The 15255-nt window shown below is 41.9% G+C and overlaps 1 protein-coding gene across 2 annotated transcripts in view; it reads left to right on the top strand.

Moving 5' to 3' along the window:
* The first annotated feature begins 277 nt into the window (after positions 1-277).
* The window catches only part of sema4bb (sema domain, immunoglobulin domain (Ig), transmembrane domain (TM) and short cytoplasmic domain, (semaphorin) 4Bb), a 72369-nt gene continuing 57391 nt past the window's right edge, over positions 278-15255 (top strand). Inside the window, exon 1 of one of the 2 annotated variants that reach the window (XM_033623227.2) lies at positions 278-480. The gene's annotated coding sequence lies outside the window, so the exon portion shown is untranslated. Of the gene's footprint in view, positions 481-13035; positions 13221-15255 lie in introns of those variants that run through there. The other variant, XM_033623218.2, reaches the window with a different exon arrangement.

Genomic DNA, 15255 nt, shown 5'->3' on the forward strand with positions numbered 1-15255 from the left:
ACTGCACTGTATGCAGCATGGACACAATCTTTAATCATCCTGTGGTCCGCTGCAGAGGGAGAATATACAGTGATGGTGATGCAAACACAAACACAAGGACACACACACACACACACATACGCACCTTCCCCCACCCGTAGCCCACCCCCCCTGCAAACCTACCATTCCCTAGTCCATGATGTAATGCTATCAGACCCCTCCTCTGCTGTCTCTCCCTCCCTCCGTCTCTCACACACTCCTCTCTCTCTCCTTCTCCTCATTCTATTGGTGGCTCCCGCCTGCATCTGCTGGATCAGCTCTGACTCCCTGCACACACACATACACGCACGCACACTCACACACATGCACACACACACACACACACTTCCACGCTCCCTCTCACACACTCTTACACATACACTACCAGGGGGATTCCTCCGCCACTGCAGCCTGTGCTTGCTCCACCTGGCTCCTGCCTTCCGCCGTTGGGGGGAAAGCACGGTGAGTCCCTCCTTTCTCTTATGACAGCAGGCGTTAGGGGTTCACAATAAGACAAAAGGATGAGAGGTTTCTTTTTCCTGCAGAGTGTGGCGAACAAACACCGGCAGGCACCGCTGCCACTGCAGCCTGGGAGGAGAGGCTTGCAGCTGAGTTTGTGCTTAGAGTAATGAAGTGGTGTGAGGTTGCTCAGTTACTACAGATACCGGTCATCTAGGCGCCGGGTGCCATGGCAATAGATTGCATTCAGTCAGGGTCTTGGCTCATTGTGTGTCTGTGTCCTAGTAAAGGTGCTGGAAACCGTGGTGAGGTGCACGTGTGTATGTGTGCCTGTGTGCTTTCAGTGGGATGAGGAATCTGTTTGTATGCATATGTGTGTGAAGCCTGAATTATAAAGCCTAAACACGCTCCAGGGTGTTGTGTGCTATCTGGTTTCCTCTTTGAAAAATGTCAGGCATCTTGCTTTGAGATAACACAGGGAAGGAATAGCATGAATGTAAACCAAAGCTGCTGCTGCATTAAGTTCCTGTGGTGGTTTAGTTTGCTCTGACACCTTCCTGCCGGACAGGGAGGATATATTGGCTACAATAAAGCACTGACAGACTCATTATGTACGTATAGATTGTGCCTGTTGTGTCACTGACAAAACAGGGTGTGTGCATGTGGTGTGAACTCGTGCGCCTGTGACATTTGGCCACTTGCAATGCTCCCTCTGTCTTCTCCTTCCCCATTATGTGCACTGGGCTCTTTCATTGTAAGGCTCAATGACACTGAGTCTAAAAGTAATTCTATTATTGCCACGACTTTTGACTGCTAAATGACACATTAATGATAATGGAACTAAGGAGTGAGGTCACTGGTGCGTTTTTCCACCCAGGCTTGACGTTGACCAAATTGCATTTTGTGTAACAATACACTATAACCTAACCTTTTACATTCAGTGTGTTGAAATGTTAATATTTTATAATGGTTGGTCTACTCCACATGTGGACACTCTCATAACTAATTCATCCAGATGTTTTTCCATTTCTGTATCACATGGAGCTGAGAAGAAGCCAGGCATGATTCATTGCTTTTCCATGTCAATATAGACGCCTTATTTTGGTTCATTTTGATGTTTCTCCATCACTGTTTAGTTAATTAACACATCACAGGGATCCACGATTCCAACAAATATCTAGTAAATCTGTGAGGAAGTGTAATCCATCAAATGCCACCAGCTCACTGGCAACAAACCAAACAATATATTTTCTACGCTAGATAATCTGCATGCCGTTCTTCAATTAACCTAATCTGCATGCCGTTCTTCAATTAACCAACAAACAAATTAGCTTTGCTATGCTTTTCAGCTCGCTCATTATTAGCAATGATTGCAGCTGTTACCACATAGAAAGGATGGAACCCACAAAGATATTTTGGAAGTCAGCTGGCCTGGTTCAGATCTCTCTGCAGACCCTCATGGAACAGTGTGTGCAAATATGTTGGTGGATTTTTTTTGTAACCAATGATTAGCACATGAAACAGCACTTCCTCAAGGCTGTTTAACTCTGACATACTCTCTGTAGGCATGAATGGAAAGTAATTAGGATGGGGGCCCAACAGCAAACTAATAAAACCAACAGGCATTGAGGAAGTGGAGTGCATGCTCAGCTCCCATTGGCTGTTAAAGCATTATTTGGGTGCTTCAAAGGTTAGTGTGTGGTCATACTGAGATAGTTTATTGATTTCTTACTGTTTAAATCCCGTGACAACAGACATTGTGTCTTCCCACTGCCCCAAAGACCTTTAGAAGTAAGACCGGGAGCACATGCTGCACTCTGTGACCCTGTCAGAAAATATAAATGGTAATAATCTCCCTGAAGCTGTTCATCTGTTACCAGGTCATCCTCTGATTGGGAGGAGTCTCTTCTCTCATCTCTTTTTTCCACACATTCTGACTTCCTGTGAAGTGGAGTTGAAGATGCAGATCTCGTGCTGTTTGTACATTAGATGTGCTATAATTTCATGCTGACTGAGCCTGTTAATTTTGTATTTGCCCTCGCTGGGTGTGCTGACGTCAAACCAATCGAGTGAATATGAATATTTGAACTCACTCAGGGTAGAATAGTGAAAGACTACAGAAGTAAAAAGGTCAATTCAATCAATATTTCATCGACTCTGCCAACTGTATAACCAATTTGGATCCTGACTGCAACACAGAAAAGGATTGCCATACCTTTCACCTTCTTTAGGACTTTGTGTGTGCATGTGTGTGTGGTGTTTGGACTGTATACAGGCTTCTACATGAACACTGTCAGCTTTTCTTGTTTTTTAAATCAAAGATTGTGAGTGTTTGATAGTTTTTTCGCCCATTCGCTCTAAACAGAAACACCACAAGTATTTCTAAGAATAAAACATGTGATGATGTGAGGCGTACTTGTGGGGAAAAAAACAGGACAGCTGCTCTGGTTCTCCCACCCTGAACACTGAAATGCTGTTTTAGCCAAACTCCCCACCACATGTGATGCATAGTACATTATCAGGAAATGATTTTCAACTTAAAAACTTAAAACTGCACCTGACAAACAAACAAAACAGTGACTATACTTCAAAGCTAAAGAGCTGTGTGTCTGCACGTGGACATAGCTTAGAGTTACTGTACAGTGGTTTAACAGAGACTAAACACAGAACAGAAGGTCAAGAGCAAAGAAAAATATGGATGATCCTTTTTTAACAGATGAAAATCCAGTTTCCTTATAAATGTGCAGGATTATTATTATCTAGCATTGCTGTCCAAGTAGCTGATGGAAATTTCAGTTGTTCATAACATTCCGAAAACCTCGACAGAGCTTTCCTGAAAGTGGAGCAGCTCCAAGTTTTTATTTTCTGGCTTTTAATTCCCAGGAAAAGAATCAAGCAAAACACTTAATGGATAAACCTGCCATTAGACCCCCAGAAACACCAAGGCAATTTCTTCCATTTAATGATATTCCTCTTTAACGCTGTAGTATATTTAACATCTAGATTAATAAAGTTCTTTGTGCTGATAAATTCATATAAATTCAGAAACTCATTAATTCACTCCCAGTGCCTGGAGGCTTTCTTCCACAGCCCTCCCCCCCTCACGCTGTGCAGCTGTGCAGGACCTTCACCTATGCCCTCCTGCTACAGCATCCTACAGCCTCTCAGCTTCAAAACCAAGAAGAAAGAGCCAGACAAAGACAATCCATGTGTTGAGCAAACACACACACAGACGACTTCATTTCAGCTGCATTGGCCGTCGCTGATGTCACTTCCCCCGAGCTCTCGGGGGAAAACCGGAAGACCTTATCGCTCATTAATCTCAAAACTTCCTTTAGAATTTATATTAACGCCACATGTCTCTCCATTCCCTGATGTGTGTGCACAGAAGCTGTCAGAGAGCAGATATCAGTCCTTATTCATTACGGGAGATAAAAAGGGATCTAAACAGTTCAGCTAGCTCCAGTATGTGCTCGTGGCGTCAAGGGTTCAACTACATTCCCTAATCTTTGCCACATGTCAGATGTCACAAGTTATCTGGTCTTCCTTTGGACTTTCTTTGTTTGTGCTAATTCTTTTTCTGTTACTGCACTGTTTACTGGTGTATGAAGCAGAAATGCTATGAAGTTAATCCAAAAGATAGGAGGCTTGCATTCTTCTTTTCAACCAGATCTTTAGATTCATTTAAATTTGCCTTTTACCAAACAGGTAACCTCAAAGAAAATGGAAAAGAAAGCTCACAACATGAAATATATCACACTGCAGAGCTGTGGAGGTAAAAATCAAGACTTTTTATTGGTAGTTTCAATCATTCTTCTTCAACTGTTGCTATTTTCTATGATGGGATGTGTTGACAAGTTAGCTGGTAAACCTCTAAGCTTTAATTATGTGGTGCAACCAAAAAGCCTTAAAAACTCGCTCTGAGATGATTGAACATGTCAGGAGTAAAACTAAGAGCCAATTAAAGTTGATGACATGATTTGCATCTCGTGTTTAATTATTTTGCCTGTCACTAAAAACACAGGCCTACTTCTGACGTGTGTGCATCAGACAGGGAGACAGAGGGAGACAGAGGGAGGGAGAGGTGGCTCAGAGGCTATGGGAGGATGGAAGTGCTAAAAACAGGTAAAGCCACCTGTCCTGTCTTTGATATGAACGTGAGCAGCCATCTACAGCAACAAGAGTGATATACCCTCTTTCTTACTGATGCTGCTTGCTCACACTGGCTGTTAGCAGCAACTCTACCTGGACATGAGTGCACCCTGGTTTCTTAAAGGGTCACTTCACCCAAATTACAAAAAAACATCGCCTCATTTACCTCTAATGGTATTTAGCCATGCAGATACAGAGGTTTTGGCTTAATGTGCTCAAATTTTGAGGTATCTGGTCCTCAGAGTTCGGCCTTGGCCCCAGCACAATGAAGATGAATAGAATTTTGTTTGCGGTCCTTACAGCATTGAAAAATGAAATCATTCATCAAATAAATCACAAGCATCGTGTCTTTACATAATAGATTCAATACTTGCTTTCCTGTCCCCACCCAAAAAATTGGAGCTGTTTCATCTCCACCTAATTTATTTGATTTTTTTCAGCAGTGAGCTGCTTCTCTGTTTCCATTGTGAATTGCATTATGGGAGGATAGAGTGAATCAACAGCACAAAAAAAAAAGTATTTGTTCTGCATGCTGGTCTGCAATGTGAACACACTACATACTAAGCTGCTTACAATAATGCAGTATGGATTTTGAGACACAGCGTTTGTGTCTGTGCTTATTAGCAATGTTAGCTTACTAAATTCTACCACATAGGTCATTTGAACAAGCAGCAATTGTGACCCATATTTACGTTGATTGTTAATTGTTCGGCAGTGACCTCTAATGGTGTAGTTATTATGACAGGAGCGAAGGAGGAAGTCAGGTGATGTTGTACAAAGAGCATCAAAGTTTACATAGGGTGGGACAGAGGGGACGTTAAAAGGTCAAACAAACAGGACTTTATCCAGGAGACCAGTGTTCAAGAGTCAACGTTAAGTTATTTTAACAATGTAATGTGGTATGTTGCGATGTATGTGACGTATTTCAAGTGAGATACGTCACGTTAGGTTACGTTGCATTAGCAGCAAACTTACCTTTTTTTAAAGCCAAGCCATAAACTTTTTTTCTAATCCTAACTACATACTTTGGTGCAACTGCGACCATTTCACAATATTAGCCATAGGTTTAAAACTGCAACCTTTAGCGGTTACACTTTTGCAATTCTGTTGTCCATTGATAGGTGCACTTATTTAGGAAAAGCTCCTGTGGGTCGTATAAGAGGGTAGGAACAAAAGACTCATGCAGTATGGGTTGGAGGACTTGGAGAGAACTGAGATGGTGAACGTGGTATACATTACACCGGCTTAACATCATCATGTTAACAGTGCTAGCTAGTATGCAAGTGTTAGCATCTAGACCAAAGCAAGGTTGTGCCTAAATCAGCCTCAAAAAGGTGCAGGCTGTAGACTCGTCTTGTTATTATCCGTTGCTGATGTGAGCGCAGCTATCTGCTGGACTAGATACTACTTAGTGAAAATAAGAAATATGATTCTTTACTATTTTGATTGATGCTGTATCAGAATCCAAAGTAAATCATTGGCCGAGTTATGCTTGGTCGCCATTAGACACAAATCTAATCTCTGGTGATGCTTTCATATGCGCAGAAAAGTTATTGACAAACATATTCATTCTGATTCTCATCTGGTCCAAGAAACATTAGTTTGTGTCGGTTCCCCAAATGTGCATAAAGCACATGGTCACAGCAAACATCAGTTGCAGTTTGATTTAAAAATATCAAAACAGCAAGTCATTTCTATCTGTGATATACGACCAACCTGTCATAACAGCTCCACTCAGGATCATTTATAGAGGAAGCAAATGGGACACTTTCAGGCCGGGCTGCTGCATCAGTTGAATGAATCATCAGTGTGGAGAGAGAAGGCCTCCTGCGTAGAGAGACAGAGACAGACAGAAACAGAGAGAGATGGTGAGTGAGATGTGGGGACATTTTTGGGACTGTCTGAGCGGGACAAGGTGAGGACATAGCGATGAGTCATAGCGCTGTTAGCTCTGCAGGAGACACCTGTGCGGGGCTGCTCTGACTTCATCACAGCCTGCAGGGGTGGAGTTTACTGGTCCAAGGTGGATCATGAGTTTGACCTTGTTGCATTTCAAAAATTCTTGTGTTCCTTGTCTTTATCAGATAATACTTATTTATACATGATTCAGAACATATCTGTCACAGTTTTGTACAATAACCTGCTGCTCTTCATTGTAGGTATAAATGCATGAAATATGTTGATCACCATTCAGTTTACTACCAAGCCAGTAGTCAGTGAACAAGGCTAAGAGTCAACAGCCATGCTATCACATGCTAACATGTTGGTGTTCGGTATAGTATTTATTTCCCCATCTTAGTTTAGCATGTTGGCATGCTAACATTTCGTAATAATCACTCACCAGAAGGTGCAGCTGGCTCACGATGAACAGTGAGAGGATCACCAAATTTATAAGAATTCGCCCTCTTGGTTGCTACCAAATTTCCTGGCAATTTGTCCAATAGCTGTTGAGATATTTCAGTCTGGACAAAAGTGGTGTACTAACCAACCAATCAGCATTGGCATCCCTAAAGCCACCTCGCTAGCATGGCTAAAAATGATACATCATAATTAATTTAATAAGTAATTTTTAAAACTTGTCAATGTTTTTTGTTTTTTTTTTCACTTTTGCAAGTTCTTATTTTTGTCGCTGATAGGGTGCTGTAGGGTTGGTGTTTTTCGGAAGTTAGCGTCACCCTGGTTACCTTGACAAAGATGATACTTACAGGTTTTGTTCAGCAAGATAATCTTCAGAAAGGAACCCCACTTTTATGATTTTTTAAAATACAATTCCCAGAATTAAAAAGCTAAAGTTATGTTTTAAATAAACTATGGTCACATGACTTCAACATCAACACTGTAGTCTCATTTATCCACTTGTTAACAATCACTTTTTAAAGGGCCAGTGTGTAATATTTGGCATGGTTTATTGTCAAATCTGAATCTGAATCTGAATATTCTACCCATTAATATGTTTATATAAGTGTATAATCGCTATAAAATAAAATTCATTTGGTTTTCGTAGCCTTATAGTTATGCTTTTATATATATACTGTATATAGCAAGGGCCTTGCTTTAGAGAGGTCGCCATCTTGCGCCGCCATGTATGTACGGCAGACCAAATGGACAATCCTGCCAGCCAGAGAACGCGTTTCGCGTGTATAAATAAACCAACGAAGATAGCGGAAGGAAGGAAGAAGGAGGAGGAAACAGCAGAGAGTGTTAGTAGTTCGTCGATAGAGAGTAGTGAAAAGTTTTTTTAGTTATAAAGTTTGCGAATGGACCACACTTACCACGCAAAAGGAGAGAATGAACCCCAACCGACATCTGCGAGGAAAAGAAGACGCAACTTCACTCCTTGTGATGCACTCTCTGCGGCGCTTTTCCTCCTGATGATATATCTCCCCAGCGATGGTAGCACCAAATCCCATTCTGTGCAGCCAAATGGGAGCGGAGGATTCAGCCTCTCCCGCTCAGCATCCAAGTTGCTCATCTGTATGCTCTGGCTCAAACAGGTATGGCTCTGGGTCTGTGTCCGCTACAAGAAACTCTTCAAAATCGCGTTCAAAGTCGTCCATTGCAGCTACTATAGTCCGGAGATATTGCTGGGCTAAATAAACAGCTGAGCTCTGTTTACAGGCTACGCTGTCAGTCAGTGTGCGGGCTGAAGATTGGTGGAGCAGAGGGGGGAGGGGGGTACCCGCTTGGTATTGTAAATGAGAATGTGTGTATGGAGTGTGTGTGTTACGCTAGAAGAGTCAGAGTTTAGGACGGAGTCTTTTACCCCCTGGAGTGTTACCAGAGTTTTTGGAGTGCTCAAATAAACGGGCCTTTTTCCCGAACGCTACTCTGGTCTCCTGCTCGTGAGGGATTCATTACAATATTGTAACATGGCTTAGATTTCTAAATAAACATTTACCTCGTCGCTGGATAGACCTACTCCTGAAAAACTCGTGTCTGCGCAAGGCTTTTTGTCCCTACGAGGCCACCGTCATTTACCCGATGGGAGAGGTGAGCGAGTGAGCCCTGCAATCTAGAATTTGACCACTGATGTCACTGTTTTCAACCCATTTTACACACTGGCCCTTTAAGACTCGTAAAAGATTCAAAATTATATATATACGGACAGAATTTTATGCTGTAGAACAAACTGTGGACGTCTCTTAACCTTGTGTTAACCACAGACCTTATTTCAGGGAAAAATCCATACAAAAAACCTTTGACTTCAAGATGATGGAACACAAAGTGCAGAAATGTTAAAGGAGCTATATGTAAGAAATCTAAAGCAAATAGTCGTAAAATCCTCCTAATATGTCACAGAGACTAAGGAATAATGTTCATATAACATACTGATCTCACCGACAACAATAGTACAGCCAGAATATTCACATTTAAAAAAAATTTACGGTCTGCAAATCATGTTTATGTTTTGAATTTGTGTTTTGGCCTGTTGCGCCACCCACCGCCGTCTACTTACGACTGAGGTACAGCAGCACGGCAAGCAGCATTAGCAGTGTCCTGGTACATAACATTAGCAGTCTCCTCAGCTGTATCCAGGTGTTGTATCGAGATGTGTTCCCTTGTCGAATAATGTTTCCCTTCAGTTAATGTGTAGCGCGCCCCCCCCCCCGGGTTTGGGTAAGGTTTAGGTAGAGGGAAATGCATATCGATGGGGAAACATACTTTGACACAACACAGACACAACTCGTGGCAGTATTTTGAATTTGAGTGCAGTAACCGTTATGGCCACATTCTTACATACAGCACCTTTAACTCACTTCCAGGTTTTAGGACTCATTTCTGCAGCATTCTATGTAACTATATCAACACACACAATGTAAGGTCATCTAAACTAAGAGTACACATTGTTGGGTAAATTTACAAAACATTTAGGCAAGTCTCCAAATCTGGTGTTGTGTGTTACTGAAAGAGTCTGTCATATACTTAACCCCAATAAAAGCTCTACGGGTGGCCCTGACCTTAATATGAATGGTGTATGCTCCCTGGTGCGTTCGCGTGCCATGACAAGGGGATATTATTTGAGTGCAGCAGCAGATTAAGGGTGGTGTGATCAACAACTGCTGAGCGTTAGTAAAATGGCTCTTTCCAGAATAAAATAATGCTCTAATATGTGATTTTTTTCTTCTTTTTCTAAGTCAGAAAGTTATTTTTTTAGAGGGTAAAATGCTTCAAATAAGCCCACGGTGTGTTCATTACCAGGAGGCCACTTAATGCTCATCAAAGTGCTTCACCCAGAGCTGCAGAGCTGCAGAGCTGCTCAGCATCTTGTTATTGCATCTTCAGTTTGGGAGTGCCAACACCCAACTACTTCCAACTTATATTTTTTCTTCTTCTTTCCAGTTTGAGGTAGAGGCTAATTTGTATTCATAATTTTTTAATCCATTTGTTTCTGGAGAATTTAATCCCCCAAATGGTCGGTTTAGCTTAATGCATTCATATATTTTTCTCACCATATATCCCTGCAGAACGAATAGAAAAGCAATAAAGAAAATGCAGCCCATTTTTAGAGGAATTCATATTGCGGAGTGGTCCATCCACCTCCCTGTTGTTGTATGCCTGACTTTTGCACAAGTTGGATGATTTTAATCTTCTCAGAAGTAATCCTTGATTGAATTTTAGGGATTACGGAGGGCTCGGCAGATAAAGGAGAGCAACTTGATTTCTGTCCATCAGAGAACATATAACAAAGAGAGAGAGAGACATGCCTATAGTCAGAGAAGAAGAAAGACAGGGACAGAGAGAATGAAGTGTTATAAATTTAACCCCCACCTGTCATATATTTTTCCAGTTGTGGAGGGGTGGCCTTTGCTTTATCTGCGGCGCGGTCACGTAAAACCAACATACAGAGTGACAACATTTCCAGAATAAAGTGTCAGGTTTCTGTCTGACCGCGCTATCAGGATGCAGCCTCGAGCGTTCTGCACCCATCTTGGTTATTGTCATCACATTTCATGGTGTTAACAGTCAAAGTATCTGACAAATTCTTGTTGCATTGTCGCATGTCATTAAAAGCAAGGGGCTGGAGACTAATTATTAATGTTATCTTCTCCCCTGCGGGAGTGAAGAGAATTTGTTTGGTGCCCCGTCTTGTCAAGAAAAGATAATGATAATTTAGACTGGACGTCCTGAGCAGAATAGAAGTGCAGCCACGCTGTCTGTTGTTTTGAGCTTTGAAAGGAAAACTGCATGACTGGAATCCACAGTTTTTTTTTCTTTTGGGGGCAAAAAAAGAGATTACATGAATGGCTGAGTCTGGTTGTGTTCAGGTCTCTGCCTTCGTACATAATCCCCTGTAATTCTCTTTGTGCTGGACGCTCTCGGTTGTCATTCATTGTTTGACGGCTGCAGGGTAGCCCTGGAAGAGAGAGAAAGAGGAACACTGATACCCAACACAAGAGTGAAGGAAAACTTTCTCTCAGCAAAGAAATCTGTCACTGTTACTGCTCTGAGAACAGATGCTGTAAGATTTGAGTCTTTTCTCTTCTCTTAGGCCATATGCTGCAAAACAGTTTTGATATATACTTCAGAATATGTTTCAAAGAGAAAATACATCGCTCAATCCACTACTCCTATACGTCCCTGACAACTTAGTGCATGTCTGAACAGCTTATATGTATGCATACATTTTTTTGTCCAGGAAAATTAATTTGCTGCATTTTTGGCCAGTCTTTGCATAATCAATAAACACTTGTAGGCTACTTTAGGCTTTTATTGTTTTTATTTCATATAGTGCACAAAGTATTCTGTCATAATGATATATATATATATATATATATATATATATATATAGGATTTTGACATCGGCCACACTTTTTCCAAGTTCCCACAAATCTTACAAATGGCCAAACATGGTCCTCACGCGATCTTTAGATAAATACTTGCAGCATTACATTTCCAATAAGAAACTGTTACATTACATAGGAGCATGGATTGATTAGTCAATAGGCCTGTGGGACACAGACCTGGGGGCCTCACATTAGTGTAACATGCATACACACCTGCATACAACAAAGACTAGGAAAAGACTCTAAATGACCACAAAGAGATGCAAATGAACTGCAGCGAGACACAAAACAACCACAAACACACAAAATGACCTCAAAGAAGACACAAAACCACAAAAAGGTGCATATAGCTAGAAAAGGGGGGATACATATCAACAACAAAAACTGAGGCAAAACCACAAAGTATGTGTGACTTGTGCTAGGGGTGTGCCACATCATCTTGTTCACAATAATACCAGTATAATTTTTAATAGTCTATACAGAAAATTCATATCATGATACTCATCATATTTCAACTTGTTGACATATTAACGTCATACTGTTACCCACAGCAACAACAAGCGTGGCTGAAAGAGAAATTATTACTGACCCTGCGGTGGTTCCATAAAGAGGAGCAGCTTCAGTAGTGTCGACTGAGTGTTTTATGAACAGCTCCGAACTTCTCAGACTCTAAGTTACTGCTCAGAGGGAACTCATTCAGTGGCTCCTCTGGCAGCAGCACAGCATCTCTCCCTCTCCTCTCTCACCATGTGCAGGTGGTGCCATCAAGTAATTCAGACATAAACCTTTGGTAATGTAAACCTACTTGCTGCTCGCAGCTCAAAAAAGCTACATATATGTGAATGTGCAATAGTTATCGAAGCCTAACAGCCAGTCACAGGTTACAGTGTGATGACTACAGGGGACATGGCAGAGCATTAACGTCCAGGTGGAAAAAAAAACCCAACTCAATCATTTAGGATTTTTAAAAGAAAAGGAAATCCCCTGTCAATTTATATATATATATATATATATATATATATATTTCAGGGTATATTTTTTGTATTTGGAAGCTGTTTAAATGTGTAATTTGAGGTAGATTTATTTTGTTGAACTATTAATATTGTATACAGAAACTAAATCTCACTTACTTTTGTTGTTTACAAACTAAAAAAATGGGAGAAAATTTTTGTTTAGTTTTTACTAAATATTTGAATGCAAACTGATTAACACGTAAAACTATATCACTTATTTTGTTGCAATTCATTTTCTTAAATTAATATTTTTTTTCTTTTTTACTAATTTGTCATGTCATCAAGAATATCATTATCTATCTAACTATCACCCACCCCTATCTCTATGTAGAGTATGAGAGGTGGTGGAGCCTTTTGCATATCTGTGCCCATGGGCCCATTATCTTGTAATCAGCCCATGCATAGTATGTCTATGCATCATTTTTTGGCCTATGGCCTATTTCCTTCCTTTAGTTAACTAAAAGTGATTTGTTGAGCAAACGAGTGACCATGTGTGTAGCAGGCTTCTCACACAGTCTGTGGTGGCAGGCAGGCAGGCAGCGTGTGCTGTGGGAGGAGCCAAAGTTTAGCAGCCTGAAAGCGAACCATCCTCTACAGTCCGTAGTAGAGAAGGCTCGTCTGTGAACGCACCACGGATGATGGACTTCACTTCGTGGACACACTGAGGGACTCTAACGGGCTTTTTTGCGGATTTAAATAGTGTTACGGGTCATTTTTCGACACTTTATTCAGCGTGTGTGAAGACTGGAGCTGTGACCGAGTGTTTTCTTTTTTGTACTGCAGCTCGTGGATGGTAAGGTCTTTAATGTGTGTGCTCGGTATTCTTCGGGTTTCAGGTTAAACACCTTTACAACGGGGAGATGGGACGGAGTGAATGTGGTGCATTTATGCTTTTAGAGGTGGGAAAATACTTTGCAGACGTCCTAGCCTGGCATAAGTGTAGCCTAAATTTAAAGTGTTCGGCTGAGGCGGTAAATTCCTAAATGTGGGCTTTAAAGCGTAAATGAAGGTTTTCTGAAGATCTATTGATGGTGTTTGCCTCATGAACCCAGACTTTGAATGTATCACCACAAACAGTTTGTGAGCTACTTTCATGTCATCTCCATCAAAGATGTGTTTGATGCAGGTCTCATGCACACATACTCCTGTGCAAAACCCCCAAATTGTAATTAATAAATTTGAATTAAACTGCAGCATTAGCAGCCCCGTTGTAACAGCAGCATGTAGGTGTGGAGCCAGCCTGATGGACTGGCCCCTCTGTTTTCCATCCACCCATGTGGGTAAACAGCTGCTCTTCGCATTCAGCCTAAAGAAACAACAAACAAGAAACACCTCTGTGTTGTTGCATTGGCTCTGCTTTATTTTCACCAGACTTAAAGAAACGTTGGCAAAATATTGCTGCAGATCAGGCCTGTTTAACCAAACCGGTCTGTGAACACCATGTGGAGCCTTTTGGAATTGATGCTGTCCAACTTTACACTTGCTTAATTACACCTCGCTTGTATCCTGTTATTCCCTTCCAAATAGCCGCCTCCTCTTATCTCTGCTGGCATGTTGTAAAATGTGTTGACATACCTCCCATATCACTCTGCATTTCTATGAAACAAACACAGTTCCACTCTGGATAAAGCATCCGTTTTTGTAATCTCTCCATGAGGCCCCAAACTCCTAAAATTTGGGCTTTATCCTGAGCTGATGGACCAAATCTGGAGGTTATGATGTGTGAGAGAGCCGAGGCTTGGTTCAGTGTTTAGATGGTGCTGATATGCTTTGTTGGAGTCTGGCTGTAAATGACCGGTGGAGCAGTCTTTCCCCTTTGGGCCTCTGCTGTTCTCCTGCTCCCCTCGCCACAGTGTGATACTGTATCAGTAACACTAATAACACTGATAGTCTCTGGCTCTCCTACTGTAAACAAACCTGTTCTTTGGAAGCACTTGCAAAAGCATCTTGCCTCGCTGTCTCTGAAAAACACACACATATGCACACACAGACCCCCGCCCACGCAATCACGCACACATTTAAGCACTCAAAACAAACACACAGACTCCACCCAACACTCCACCCACTGTAACAACTTCAGAGGAATGGTCAGCTTGTCGAGAGGTTGTGGTGAAAGAGTTGGACGGGAAGTGGAAACAGGGGAGGGGAGTACACTCTGGTTGAGTTTAACCCCCAAAAGGTTAGCGATATCCAGTGTAGTGTCCAGAGAGGCTGTGAGGGCTCAGTACAGACTGATGGGAACTTGCGTGTTCAGGGTCCCTGTGCAACCTCTTGTTCTGTGCGGAGATGTGGGAAAACAGTCATTTCTCTGGGTTAAAGCCAGATTGCACCCAGAACTTGTCAGGCATGAAGCCAGCCACGCTGCCTTTCCATCAGCTGAGTTGAGTTAGTGCAGATGTGCTGAAAATTGACTTGTTGTTCATCCCAAATAAAAAGAACAATGTGTGAAAAAATTCCATGCAGGATTTGTTTTCCTGCAGCTTTAACATTTGGCAGGGAAAGGCACGTTAGTTTGAGGAACCTGCAAGGATTCTTGTAGCGTTAATGCAACCCTAAACTATAAAAAGTCACACCTTGCTTTTACACATGGGCGATGAAGTTTAATGGTTCACATTTGCATTCAGTAAACCTGGCTGTTAGCCCCGTTTGCCGACTGTCTCTGCTGTGTCTACACTCAGCTTTGTCTGCCAGTTGCAAGGCCATTCATATTCAGTATGACCTGCAGGTCCTGTGGAAAGGCTGGCCAGGCCCTGCAGGGGTTTGGATGTTGGGGCCAAAGAGGGCTTTGTATGCAGGTGATGTTCCTCTGGGGCCATGCAGATGAACCT

The sequence above is a fragment of the Epinephelus lanceolatus genome, chromosome 2 (genome assembly GCF_041903045.1).
Source record: "Epinephelus lanceolatus isolate andai-2023 chromosome 2, ASM4190304v1, whole genome shotgun sequence".
NCBI classification, from domain to species: Eukaryota; Metazoa; Chordata; class Actinopteri; order Perciformes; family Serranidae; genus Epinephelus; species Epinephelus lanceolatus.